The sequence below is a fragment of the Pelobates fuscus genome, chromosome 11 (genome assembly GCF_036172605.1).
Source record: "Pelobates fuscus isolate aPelFus1 chromosome 11, aPelFus1.pri, whole genome shotgun sequence".
In the NCBI taxonomy this organism is placed as follows: domain Eukaryota; kingdom Metazoa; phylum Chordata; class Amphibia; order Anura; family Pelobatidae; genus Pelobates; species Pelobates fuscus.
In genome coordinates, this window is record NC_086327.1 from 59,510,351 (window position 1) to 59,523,391 (window position 13,041).

The 13,041-nt window shown below is 39.7% G+C and overlaps 1 protein-coding gene across 1 annotated transcript in view; it reads right to left on the reverse strand.

Annotated features, from left to right (window-relative positions):
- LOC134576879 (uncharacterized) overlaps positions 1 to 13,041 on the reverse strand; it is a 121,564-nt gene that overhangs the window by 64,192 nt on the left and 44,331 nt on the right. The gene's annotated exons all lie outside the window — the stretch shown is intronic.

The following is a 13,041-nucleotide window of genomic DNA, read 5'->3' on the forward strand; positions in this document are numbered from 1 at the left end:
GTTGCCCAAAGTGCTTCACAGTTACATTAAAACATACAGTTATACAAACCATTAGCAGGTGCAAAAGGCCCTGTCTATGACATCACTTGCTGCTGCAGCCTTGCACAGGTCAGCGTATTTTTGCGGTTGCCATCTTCAAACGGTCGTATTTTAAAAACTATAAATCCTACAGTGAAGAGCTTTATATTGTGAGAATCACAAGACCCAGACCTACATTTTGATGCATAGTATGTCTCTGCAATATTAACAATGAAGGCACAGTCGCAGTTTAGAAATTGCCCTTCAAATGTGAGCTTTGCAGAGTGGAGTTTCAATGAATGTCAATGGACTGCGTGAGTTGCAAACAAATGGTCATATTGTGAAAACTATCAGGACTATGGCTTAGCTGTGGACATTTTTAGTGGAAGCAGGGATAGCTGAACATGTTGATATAAGATTTGTGTAGGTGGGCCTGAAAATGAGGGAGTGGTAGCAGTTTAGAAATCATGTCCTGATTTTTCAGCTTTTGCCAGCTCCCACTCTAGCTTTGCCATTCATTCCTATGGGACAAATTTCACCACAAGAACGACGATATTCCGTGAACCATTCGGTGAAACGTTCCACAAAGTAATAGCAATCCGATCGGGAAAAATCTGCACGTTTTGGTATATTTTTGTCTATGTAGTGTAAAAACTGTGGGAGGAGTTAGGGTGGCAAATTTGGCTATAATAAGAATAATAAGAACTAGAAAAGCTACAATTTCTGGGGAAATTGTGTGAAGTGTTCTTGCCTCCACCAGTAGTCTACAACTGGAGTGGGCGGAGTAACTGTTATCATTTATATAGCACCTTTAATTGCAACGTTGTTGCCCAAAGTGCTTCACAGTTACATTAAAACATACAGTTATAAAAACATTAGCAGGTGCAAAAGGCCCTGTCTATGACATCACTTGCTGCTGCAGCCTTGCACAGGTCAGAGTATTTTGGCGGTTGCCATCTTCAAATGGTCGTATTTTAAAAAACTATAAATCCTACAGTGAAGAGCTTTATATTGTGAGAATCACAAGACCCAGACCTACATTTTGATGTATAGTATGTCTCTGAGATATTAACAATGAAGGTACACTCGCAGTTTAGAAATTGCCCTTCAAATGTGAGCTTTGCAGGGTGGAGTTTCAATGAATGTCAATGGACTGCGTGAGTTGCAAACAAATGGTCATATTGTGAAAACTATAAGGACTATGGCTTAGCTTTGGACATTTTTAGTGGCAGCAGGGATAGCTGAACGTTTTGATATAAGATTTGTGTAGATGGGCCTGAAAATGAGGGAGTGGTGGCAGTTTAGAAATCATGTCCTGATTTTTCAGCTTTTGCCAGCTCCCACTCTAGCTTTGCCATTCATTCCTATGGGACAAATTTTGCCACAAGAATGACGATATTCCGAGAAACATTCGGCGAAACGTTCCACAAAGTAATAGCAATCCGATCGGGAACAATCTGCACGTTTTGGTATATTTTTGTCTATGTAGTGTAAAAACTGTGGGAGGAGTTAGGGTGGCAAATTTGGCTATAATAATAATAATAAGAACTAGAAAAGCTACAATTTCTGGGGAAATTGTGTGAAGTGTTCTTGCCTCCACCAGAGGTCTACAACTGGAGTGGGCGGAGTAACTGTTATCATTCATATAGCACATTTAATTGCAATGTTGTTGCACAGTTACATTAAACCATACATTTATAAAAACATTAGCAGGTGTAGAAAAGGCTTTCTCTATGACATCACTTGCTGCTGCAGCCTGGCACAAGTCAGAGTATTTTGGCGGTTGCCATCTTCAAACGGTCGTATTTTAAAAACTATAATTCCTACAGTGAAGAGCTTTATATTTTGAGAATCACAAGACCCAGACCTACATTTTGATATATATTATGTCTCTGAGATATTAACAATGAAGGCACAGTCGCAGTTTAGAAATTGCCCTTCAAATGTGAGCTTTGCAGAGTGGAGTTTCAATGAATGTCAATGGACTGCGTGAGTTGCAAACAAATGGTCATATTGTGAAAACGATCAGGACTATGGCTTGGCTGTGGACAGTTTTAGTGGCAGCAGGGATAGCTGAACATTTTGATATAAGATTTGTGTAGGTGGGCCTGAAAATGAGGGAGTGGTGGCAGTTTAGAAATCCTGTCCTGATTTTTCAGCTTTTGCCAGCTCCCACTCTAGCTTTGCCATTCATTCCTATGGGACAAATTTCGCCACAAGAATGACGATATTCCGAGAACCATTCGGCGAAACGTTCCACAAAGTAATAGCAATCTGATCGGGAACAATCTGCACGTTTTGGTATAATTTTGTCTATGTAGTGTAAAAACTGTGGGAGGAGTTAGGGTGGCAAATTTGGCTATAATAATAATATATATGTGAGATAACAGTAAGTGGTCTTGCTATGCAAGAACACTTAATAACTAGAAAAGCTACAATTTCTGGGGAAATTGTGTGAAGTGTTCTTGCCTCCACCAGTAGTCTTTAACTGGAATGGGTGGAGTAACTGTTATTATTTATTTATATAGCACATTTAATTGCAACGTTGTTGCCCAAAGTGCTTCACAGTTACATTAAAACATACAGTTATACAAACCATTAGCAGGTGCAAAAGGCCCTGTCTATGACATCACTTGCTGCTGCAGCCTTGCACAGGTCAGAGTATTTTTGCAGTTGCCATCTTCAAACGGTTGTATTTTAAAAACTATAAATCCTACAGTGAAGAGCTTTATATTGTGAGAATCACAAGACCCAGACCTACATTTTGATGTATAGTATGTCTCTGAGATATTAACAATGAAGGCACAGTCGCAGTTTAGAAATTGCCCTTCAAATGTGAGCTTTGCAGAGTGGAGTTTCAATGAATGTCAATGGACTGCATGAGTTGCAAACAAATGGTCATATTGTGAAAACGATCAGGACTATGGCTTGGCTGTGGACAGTTTTAGTGGCAGCAGGGATAGCTGAACATTTTGATATAAGATTTGTGTAGGTGGGCCTGAAAATGAGGGAGTGGTGGCAGTTTAGAAATCCTGTCCTGATTTTTCAGCTTTTGCCAGCTCCCACTCTAGCTTTGCCATTCATTCCTATGGGACAAATTTCGCCACAAGAATGACGATATTCCGAGAACCATTCGGCGAAACGTTCCACAAAGTAATAGCAATCTGATCGGGAACAATCTGCACGTTTTGGTATAATTTTGTCTATGTAGTGTAAAAACTGTGGGAGGAGTTAGGGTGGCAAATTTGGCTATAATAATAATATATATGTGAGATAACAGTAAGTGGTCTTGCTATGCAAGAACACTTAATAACTAGAAAAGCTACAATTTCTGGGGAAATTGTGTGAAGTGTTCTTGCCTCCACCAGTAGTCTTTAACTGGAATGGGTGGAGTAACTGTTATTATTTATTTATATAGCACATTTAATTGCAACGTTGTTGCCCAAAGTGCTTCACAGTTACATTAAAACATACAGTTATAAAAACATTAGCAGGTGCAAAAGTCCCTGTCTATGACATCACGTGCTTCTACAGCCTTGTACAGGTCAGAGTATTTTTGTGGTTGCCATCTTCAAACGGTCGTATTTTAAAAACTATAAATCCTACAGTGAAGAGCTTTATATTGTGAGAATCACAAGACCCAGACCTACATTTTGATGCATAGTATGTCTCTGCAATATTAACAATGAAGGCACAGTCGCAGTTTAGAAATTGCCCTTCAAATGTGAGCTTTGCAGAGTGGAGTTTCAATGAATGTCAATGGACTGCGTGAGTTGCAAACAAATGGTCATATTGTGAAAACTATCAGGACTATGGCTTAGCTGTGGACATTTTTAGTGGAAGCAGGGATAGCTGAACATGTTGATATAAGATTTGTGTAGGTGGGCCTGAAAATGAGGGAGTGGTAGCAGTTTAGAAATCATGTCCTGATTTTTCAGCTTTTGCCAGCTCCCACTCTAGCTTTGCCATTCATTCCTATGGGACAAATTTCACCACAAGAACGACGATATTCCGTGAACCATTCGGTGAAACGTTCCACAAAGTAATAGCAATCCGATCGGGAACAATCTGCACGTTTTGGTATATTTTTGTCTATGTAGTGTAAAAACTGTGGGAGGAGTTAGGGTGGCAAATTTGGCTATAATAAGAATAATAAGAACTAGAAAAGCTACAATTTCTGGGGAAATTGTGTGAAGTGTTCTTGCCTCCACCAGTAGTCTACAACTGGAGTGGGCGGAGTAACTGTTATCATTTATATAGCACCTTTAATTGCAACGTTGTTGCCCAAAGTGCTTCACAGTTACATTAAAACATACAGTTATAAAAACATTAGCAGGTGCAAAAGGCCCTGTCTATGACATCACTTGCTGCTGCAGCCTTGCACAGGTCAGAGTATTTTGGCGGTTGCCATCTTCAAATGGTCGTATTTTAAAAACTATAAATCCTACAGTGAAGAGCTTTATATTGTGAGAATCACAAGACCCAGACCTACATTTTGATGTATAGTATGTCTCTGAGATATTAACAATGAAGGTACACTCGCAGTTTAGAAATTGCCCTTCAAATGTGAGCTTTGCAGGGTGGAGTTTCAATGAATGTCAATGGACTGCGTGAGTTGCAAACAAATGGTCATATTGTGAAAACTATAAGGACTATGGCTTAGCTTTGGACATTTTTAGTGGCAGCAGGGATAGCTGAACGTTTTGATATAAGATTTGTGTAGATGGGCCTGAAAATGAGGGAGTGGTGGCAGTTTAGAAATCATGTCCTGATTTTTCAGCTTTTGCCAGCTCCCACTCTAGCTTTGCCATTCATTCCTATGGGACAAATTTTGCCACAAGAATGACGATATTCCGAGAAACATTCGGCGAAACGTTCCACAAAGTAATAGCAATCCGATCGGGAACAATCTGCACGTTTTGGTATATTTTTGTCTATGTAGTGTAAAAACTGTGGGAGGAGTTAGGGTGGCAAATTTGGCTATAATAATAATAAGAAGAACTAGAAAAGCTACAATTTCTGGGGAAATTGTGTGAAGTGTTCTTGCCTCCACCAGAGGTCTACAACTGGAGTGGGCGGAGTAACTGTTATCATTCATATAGCACATTTAATTGCAATGTTGTTGCACAGTTACATTAAACCATACATTTATAAAAACATTAGCAGGTGTAGAAAAGGCTTTCTCTATGACATCACTTGCTGCTGCAGCCTGGCACAAGTCAGAGTATTTTGGCGGTTGCCATCTTCAAACGGTCGTATTTTAAAAACTATAATTCCTACAGTGAAGAGCTTTATATTGTGAGAATCACAAGACCCAGACCTACATTTTGATATATAGTATGTCTCTGAGATATTAACAATGAAGGCACAGTCGCAGTTTAGAAATTGCCCTTCAAATGTGAGCTTTGCAGAGTGGAGTTTCAATGAATGTCAATGAACTGCATGAGTTGCAAACAAATGGTCATATTGTGAAAACGATCACGACTATGGCTTGGCTGTGGACATTTTTAGTGGCAGCAGGGATAGCTGAACGTTTTGATATTAGATTTGTGTAGGTGGGCCTGAAAATGAGGGAGTGGTGGCCGTTTAGAAATCATGTCCTGATTTTTCAGCTTTTGCCAGCTCCCACTCTAGCTTTGCCATTCATTCCTATGGGACAAATTTCGCCTCAAGAACGACAATATTCCGTGAACCATTCGGTGAAACGTTCCACAAAGTAATAGCAATCCAATCGGGAACAATCTGCACGTTTTGGTATATTTTTGTCTATGTAGTGTAAAAACTGTGGGAGGAGTTAGGGTGGCAAATTTGGCTATAATAAGAATAATAAGAACTAGAAAAGCTACAATTTCTGGGGAAATTGTGTGAAGTGTTCTTGCCTCCACCAGTAGTCTACAACTGGAGTGGGTGGAGTAACTGTTATCATTTATATAGCACATTTAATTGCAACGTTGTTGCCCAAAGTGCTTCACAGTTACATTAAAACATACAGTTATACAAACCATTAGCAGGTGCAAAAGGCCCTGTCTATGACATCACTTGCTGCTGCAGCCTTGCACAGGTCAGCGTATTTTTGCGGTTGCCATCTTCAAACGGTCGTATTTTAAAAACTATAAATCCTACAGTGAAGAGCTTTATATTGTGAGAATCACAAGACCCAGACCTACATTTTGATGCATAGTATGTCTCTGCAATATTAACAATGAAGGCACAGTCGCAGTTTAGAAATTGCCCTTCAAATGTGAGCTTTGCAGAGTGGAGTTTCAATGAATGTCAATGGACTGCGTGAGTTGCAAACAAATGGTCATATTGTGAAAACTATCAGGACTATGGCTTAGCTGTGGACATTTTTAGTGGAAGCAGGGATAGCTGAACATGTTGATATAAGATTTGTGTAGGTGGGCCTGAAAATGAGGGAGTGGTAGCAGTTTAGAAATCATGTCCTGATTTTTCAGCTTTTGCCAGCTCCCACTCTAGCTTTGCCATTCATTCCTATGGGACAAATTTCACCACAAGAACGACGATATTCCGTGAACCATTCGGTGAAACGTTCCACAAAGTAATAGCAATCCGATCGGGAAAAATCTGCACGTTTTGGTATATTTTTGTCTATGTAGTGTAAAAACTGTGGGAGGAGTTAGGGTGGCAAATTTGGCTATAATAAGAATAATAAGAACTAGAAAAGCTACAATTTCTGGGGAAATTGTGTGAAGTGTTCTTGCCTCCACCAGTAGTCTACAACTGGAGTGGGCGGAGTAACTGTTATCATTTATATAGCACCTTTAATTGCAACGTTGTTGCCCAAAGTGCTTCACAGTTACATTAAAACATACAGTTATAAAAACATTAGCAGGTGCAAAAGGCCCTGTCTATGACATCACTTGCTGCTGCAGCCTTGCACAGGTCAGAGTATTTTGGCGGTTGCCATCTTCAAATGGTCGTATTTTAAAAACTATAAATCCTACAGTGAAGAGCTTTATATTGTGAGAATCACAAGACCCAGACCTACATTTTGATGTATAGTATGTCTCTGAGATATTAACAATGAAGGCACAGTCGCAGTTTAGAAATTGCCCTTCAAATGTGAGCTTTGCAGAGTGGAGTTTCAATGAATGTCAATGGACTGCATGAGTTGCAAACAAATGGTCATATTGTGAAACCGATCAGGACTATGGCTTGGCTGTGGACAGTTTTAGTGGCAGCAGGGATAGCTGAACATTTTAATATAAGATTTGTGTAGGTGGGCCTGAAAATGAGGGAGTGGTGGCAGTTTAGAAATCATGTCCTGATTTTTCAGCTTTTGCCAGCTCCCACTCTAGCTTTGCCATTCATTCCTATGGGACAAATTTTGCCACAAGAATGACGATATTCCGAGTGACATTCGGCGAAACGTTCCACAAAGTAATAGCAATCCGATCGGGAACAATCTGCACGTTTTGGTATATTTTTGTCTATGTAGTGTAAAAACTGTGGGAGGAGTTAGGGTGGCAAATTTGGCTATAATAAGAATAATAAGAACTAGAAAAGCTACAATTTCTGGGGAAATTGTGTGAAGTGTTCTTGCCTCCACCAGAGGTCTACAACTGGAGTGGGCGGAGTAACTGTTATCATTTATATAGCACATTTAATTGCAATGTTGTTGCACAGTTACATTAAACCATACAGTTATAAAAACATTAGCAGGTGCAAAAGGCCCTGTCTATGACATCACTTGCTGCTGCAGCCTTGCACAGGTCAGAGTATTTTGGCGGTTGCCATCTTCAAATGGTCGTATTTTAAAAACTATAAATCCTACAGTGAAGAGCTTTATATTGTGAGAATCACAAGACCCAGACCTACATTTTGATGTATAGTATGTCTCTGAGATATTAACAATGAAGGTACACTCGCAGTTTAGAAATTGCCCTTCAAATGTGAGCTTTGCAGGGTGGAGTTTCAATGAATGTCAATGGACTGCGTGAGTTGCAAACAAATGGTCATATTGTGAAAACTATAAGGACTATGGCTTAGCTTTGGACATTTTTAGTGGCAGCAGGGATAGCTGAACGTTTTGATATAAGATTTGTGTAGATGGGCCTGAAAATGAGGGAGTGGTGGCAGTTTAGAAATCATGTCCTGATTTTTCAGCTTTTGCCAGCTCCCACTCTAGCTTTGCCATTCATTCCTATGGGACAAATTTTGCCACAAGAATGACGATATTCCGAGAAACATTCGGCGAAACGTTCCACAAAGTAATAGCAATCCGATCGGGAACAATCTGCACGTTTTGGTATATTTTTGTCTATGTAGTGTAAAAACTGTGGGAGGAGTTAGGGTGGCAAATTTGGCTATAATAATAATAAGAAGAACTAGAAAAGCTACAATTTCTGGGGAAATTGTGTGAAGTGTTCTTGCCTCCACCAGAGGTCTACAACTGGAGTGGGCGGAGTAACTGTTATCATTCATATAGCACATTTAATTGCAATGTTGTTGCACAGTTACATTAAACCATACATTTATAAAAACATTAGCAGGTGTAGAAAAGGCTTTCTCTATGACATCACTTGCTGCTGCAGCCTGGCACAAGTCAGAGTATTTTGGCGGTTGCCATCTTCAAACGGTCGTATTTTAAAAACTATAATTCCTACAGTGAAGAGCTTTATATTGTGAGAATCACAAGACCCAGACCTACATTTTGATATATAGTATGTCTCTGAGATATTAACAATGAAGGCACAGTCGCAGTTTAGAAATTGCCCTTCAAATGTGAGCTTTGCAGAGTGGAGTTTCAATGAATGTCAATGAACTGCATGAGTTGCAAACAAATGGTCATATTGTGAAAACGATCACGACTATGGCTTGGCTGTGGACATTTTTAGTGGCAGCAGGGATAGCTGAACGTTTTGATATTAGATTTGTGTAGGTGGGCCTGAAAATGAGGGAGTGGTGGCCGTTTAGAAATCATGTCCTGATTTTTCAGCTTTTGCCAGCTCCCACTCTAGCTTTGCCATTCATTCCTATGGGACAAATTTCGCCTCAAGAACGACAATATTCCGTGAACCATTCGGTGAAACGTTCCACAAAGTAATAGCAATCCAATCGGGAACAATCTGCACGTTTTGGTATATTTTTGTCTATGTAGTGTAAAAACTGTGGGAGGAGTTAGGGTGGCAAATTTGGCTATAATAAGAATAATAAGAACTAGAAAAGCTACAATTTCTGGGGAAATTGTGTGAAGTGTTCTTGCCTCCACCAGTAGTCTACAACTGGAGTGGGCGGAGTAACTGTTATCATTTGTATAGCACATTTAATTGCAACGTTGTTGCCCAAAGTGCTTCACAGTTACATTAAAACATACAGTTATACAAACCATTAGCAGGTGCAAAAGGCCCTGTCTATGACATCACTTGCTGCTGCAGCCTTGCACAGGTCAGAGTATTTTTGCCGTTGCCATCTTCAAACGGTTGTATTTTAAAAACTATAAATCCTACAGTGAAGAGCTTTATATTGTGAGAATCACAAGACCCAGACCTACATTTTGATGTATAGTATGTCTCTGAGATATTAACAATGAAGGCACAGTCGCAGTTTAGAAATTGCCCTTCAAATGTGAGCTTTGCAGAGTGGAGTTTCAATGAATGTCAATGGACTGCATGAGTTGCAAACAAATGGTCATATTGTGAAAACGATCAGGACTATGGCTTGGCTGTGGACAGTTTTAGTGGCAGCAGGGATAGCTGAACATTTTGATATAAGATTTGTGTAGGTGGGCCTGAAAATGAGGGAGTGGTGGCAGTTTAGAAATCCTGTCCTGATTTTTCAGCTTTTGCCAGCTCCCACTCTAGCTTTGCCATTCATTCCTATGGGACAAATTTCGCCACAAGAATGACGATATTCCGAGAACCATTCGGCGAAACGTTCCACAAAGTAATAGCAATCTGATCGGGAACAATCTGCACGTTTTGGTATAATTTTGTCTATGTAGTGTAAAAACTGTGGGAGGAGTTAGGGTGGCAAATTTGGCTATAATAATAATATATATGTGAGATAACAGTAAGTGGTCTTGCTATGCAAGAACACTTAATAACTAGAAAAGCTACAATTTCTGGGGAAATTGTGTGAAGTGTTCTTGCCTCCACCAGTAGTCTTTAACTGGAATGGGTGGAGTAACTGTTATTATTTATTTATATAGCACATTTAATTGCAACGTTGTTGCCCAAAGTGCTTCACAGTTACATTAAAACATACAGTTATAAAAACATTAGCAGGTGCAAAAGTCCCTGTCTATGACATCACGTGCTTCTACAGCCTTGTACAGGTCAGAGTATTTTTGTGGTTGCCATCTTCAAACGGTCGTATTTTAAAAACTATAAATCCTACAGTGAAGAGCTTTATATTGTGAGAATCACAAGACCCAGACCTACATTTTGATGCATAGTATGTCTCTGCAATATTAACAATGAAGGCACAGTCGCAGTTTAGAAATTGCCCTTCAAATGTGAGCTTTGCAGAGTGGAGTTTCAATGAATGTCAATGGACTGCGTGAGTTGCAAACAAATGGTCATATTGTGAAAACTATCAGGACTATGGCTTAGCTGTGGACATTTTTAGTGGAAGCAGGGATAGCTGAACATGTTGATATAAGATTTGTGTAGGTGGGCCTGAAAATGAGGGAGTGGTAGCAGTTTAGAAATCATGTCCTGATTTTTCAGCTTTTGCCAGCTCCCACTCTAGCTTTGCCATTCATTCCTATGGGACAAATTTCACCACAAGAACGACGATATTCCGTGAACCATTCGGTGAAACGTTCCACAAAGTAATAGCAATCCGATCGGGAACAATCTGCACGTTTTGGTATATTTTTGTCTATGTAGTGTAAAAACTGTGGGAGGAGTTAGGGTGGCAAATTTGGCTATAATAAGAATAATAAGAACTAGAAAAGCTACAATTTCTGGGGAAATTGTGTGAAGTGTTCTTGCCTCCACCAGTAGTCTACAACTGGAGTGGGCGGAGTAACTGTTATCATTTATATAGCACCTTTAATTGCAACGTTGTTGCCCAAAGTGCTTCACAGTTACATTAAAACATACAGTTATAAAAACATTAGCAGGTGCAAAAGGCCCTGTCTATGACATCACTTGCTGCTGCAGCCTTGCACAGGTCAGAGTATTTTGGCGGTTGCCATCTTCAAATGGTCGTATTTTAAAAACTATAAATCCTACAGTGAAGAGCTTTATATTGTGAGAATCACAAGACCCAGACCTACATTTTGATGTATAGTATGTCTCTGAGATATTAACAATGAAGGTACACTCGCAGTTTAGAAATTGCCCTTCAAATGTGAGCTTTGCAGGGTGGAGTTTCAATGAATGTCAATGGACTGCGTGAGTTGCAAACAAATGGTCATATTGTGAAAACTATAAGGACTATGGCTTAGCTTTGGACATTTTTAGTGGCAGCAGGGATAGCTGAACGTTTTGATATAAGATTTGTGTAGATGGGCCTGAAAATGAGGGAGTGGTGGCAGTTTAGAAATCATGTCCTGATTTTTCAGCTTTTGCCAGCTCCCACTCTAGCTTTGCCATTCATTCCTATGGGACAAATTTTGCCACAAGAATGACGATATTCCGAGTGACATTCGGCGAAACGTTCCACAAAGTAATAGCAATCCGATCGGGAACAATCTGCACGTTCTGGTATATTTTTGTCTATGTAGTGTAAAAACTGTGGGAGGAGTTAGGGTGGCAAATTTGGCTATAATAATAATAATAAGAACTAGAAAAGCTACAATTTCTGGGGAAATTGTGTGAAGTGTTCTTGCCTCCACCAGAGGTCTACAACTGGAGTGGGCGGAGTAACTGTTATCATTCATATAGCACATTTAATTGCAATGTTGTTGCACAGTTACATTAAACCATACATTTATAAAAACATTAGCAGGTGTAGAAAAGGCTTTCTCTATGACATCACTTGCTGCTGCAGCCTGGCACAAGTCAGAGTATTTTGGCGGTTGCCATCTTCAAACGGTCGTATTTTAAAAACTATAATTCCTACAGTGAAGAGCTTTATATTGTGAGAATCACAAGACCCAGACCTACATTTTGATATATAGTATGTCTCTGAGATATTAACAATGAAGGCACAGTCGCAGTTTAGAAATTGCCCTTCAAATGTGAGCTTTGCAGAGTGGAGTTTCAATGAATGTCAATGAACTGCATGAGTTGCAAACAAATGGTCATATTGTGAAAACGATCACGACTATGGCTTGGCTGTGGACATTTTTAGTGGCAGCAGGGATAGCTGAACGTTTTGATATTAGATTTGTGTAGGTGGGCCTGAAAATGAGGGAGTGGTGGCCGTTTAGAAATCATGTCCTGATTTTTCAGCTTTTGCCAGCTCCCACTCTAGCTTTGCCATTCATTCCTATTGGACAAATTTCGCCTCAAGAACGACAATATTCCGTGAACCTTTCGGTGAAACGTTCCACAAAGTAATAGCAATCCAATCGGGAACAATCTGCACGTTTTGGTATATTTTTGTCTATGTAGTGTAAAAACTGTGGGAGGAGTTAGGGTGGCAAATTTGGCTATAATAAGAATAATAAGAACTAGAAAAGCTACAATTTCTGGGGAAATTGTGTGAAGTGTTCTTGCCTCCACCAGTAGTCTACAACTGGAGTGGGCGGAGTAACTGTTATCATTTATATAGCACATTTAATTGCAATGTTGTTGCCCAAAGTGCTTCACAGTTACATTAAAACATACAGTTATACAAACCATTAGCAGGTGCAAAAGGCCCTGTCTATGACATCACTTGCTGCTGCAGCCTTGCACAGGTCAGAGTATTTTTGCAGTTGCCATCTTCAAACGGTTGTATTTTAAAAACTATAAATCCTACAGTGAAGAGCTTAATATTGTGAGAATCACAAGACCCAGACCTACATTTTGATGTATAGTATGTCTCTGAGATATTAACAATGAAGGCACAGTCGCAGTTTAGAAATTGCCCTTCAAATGTGAGCTTTGCAGGGTGGAGTTTCAATGA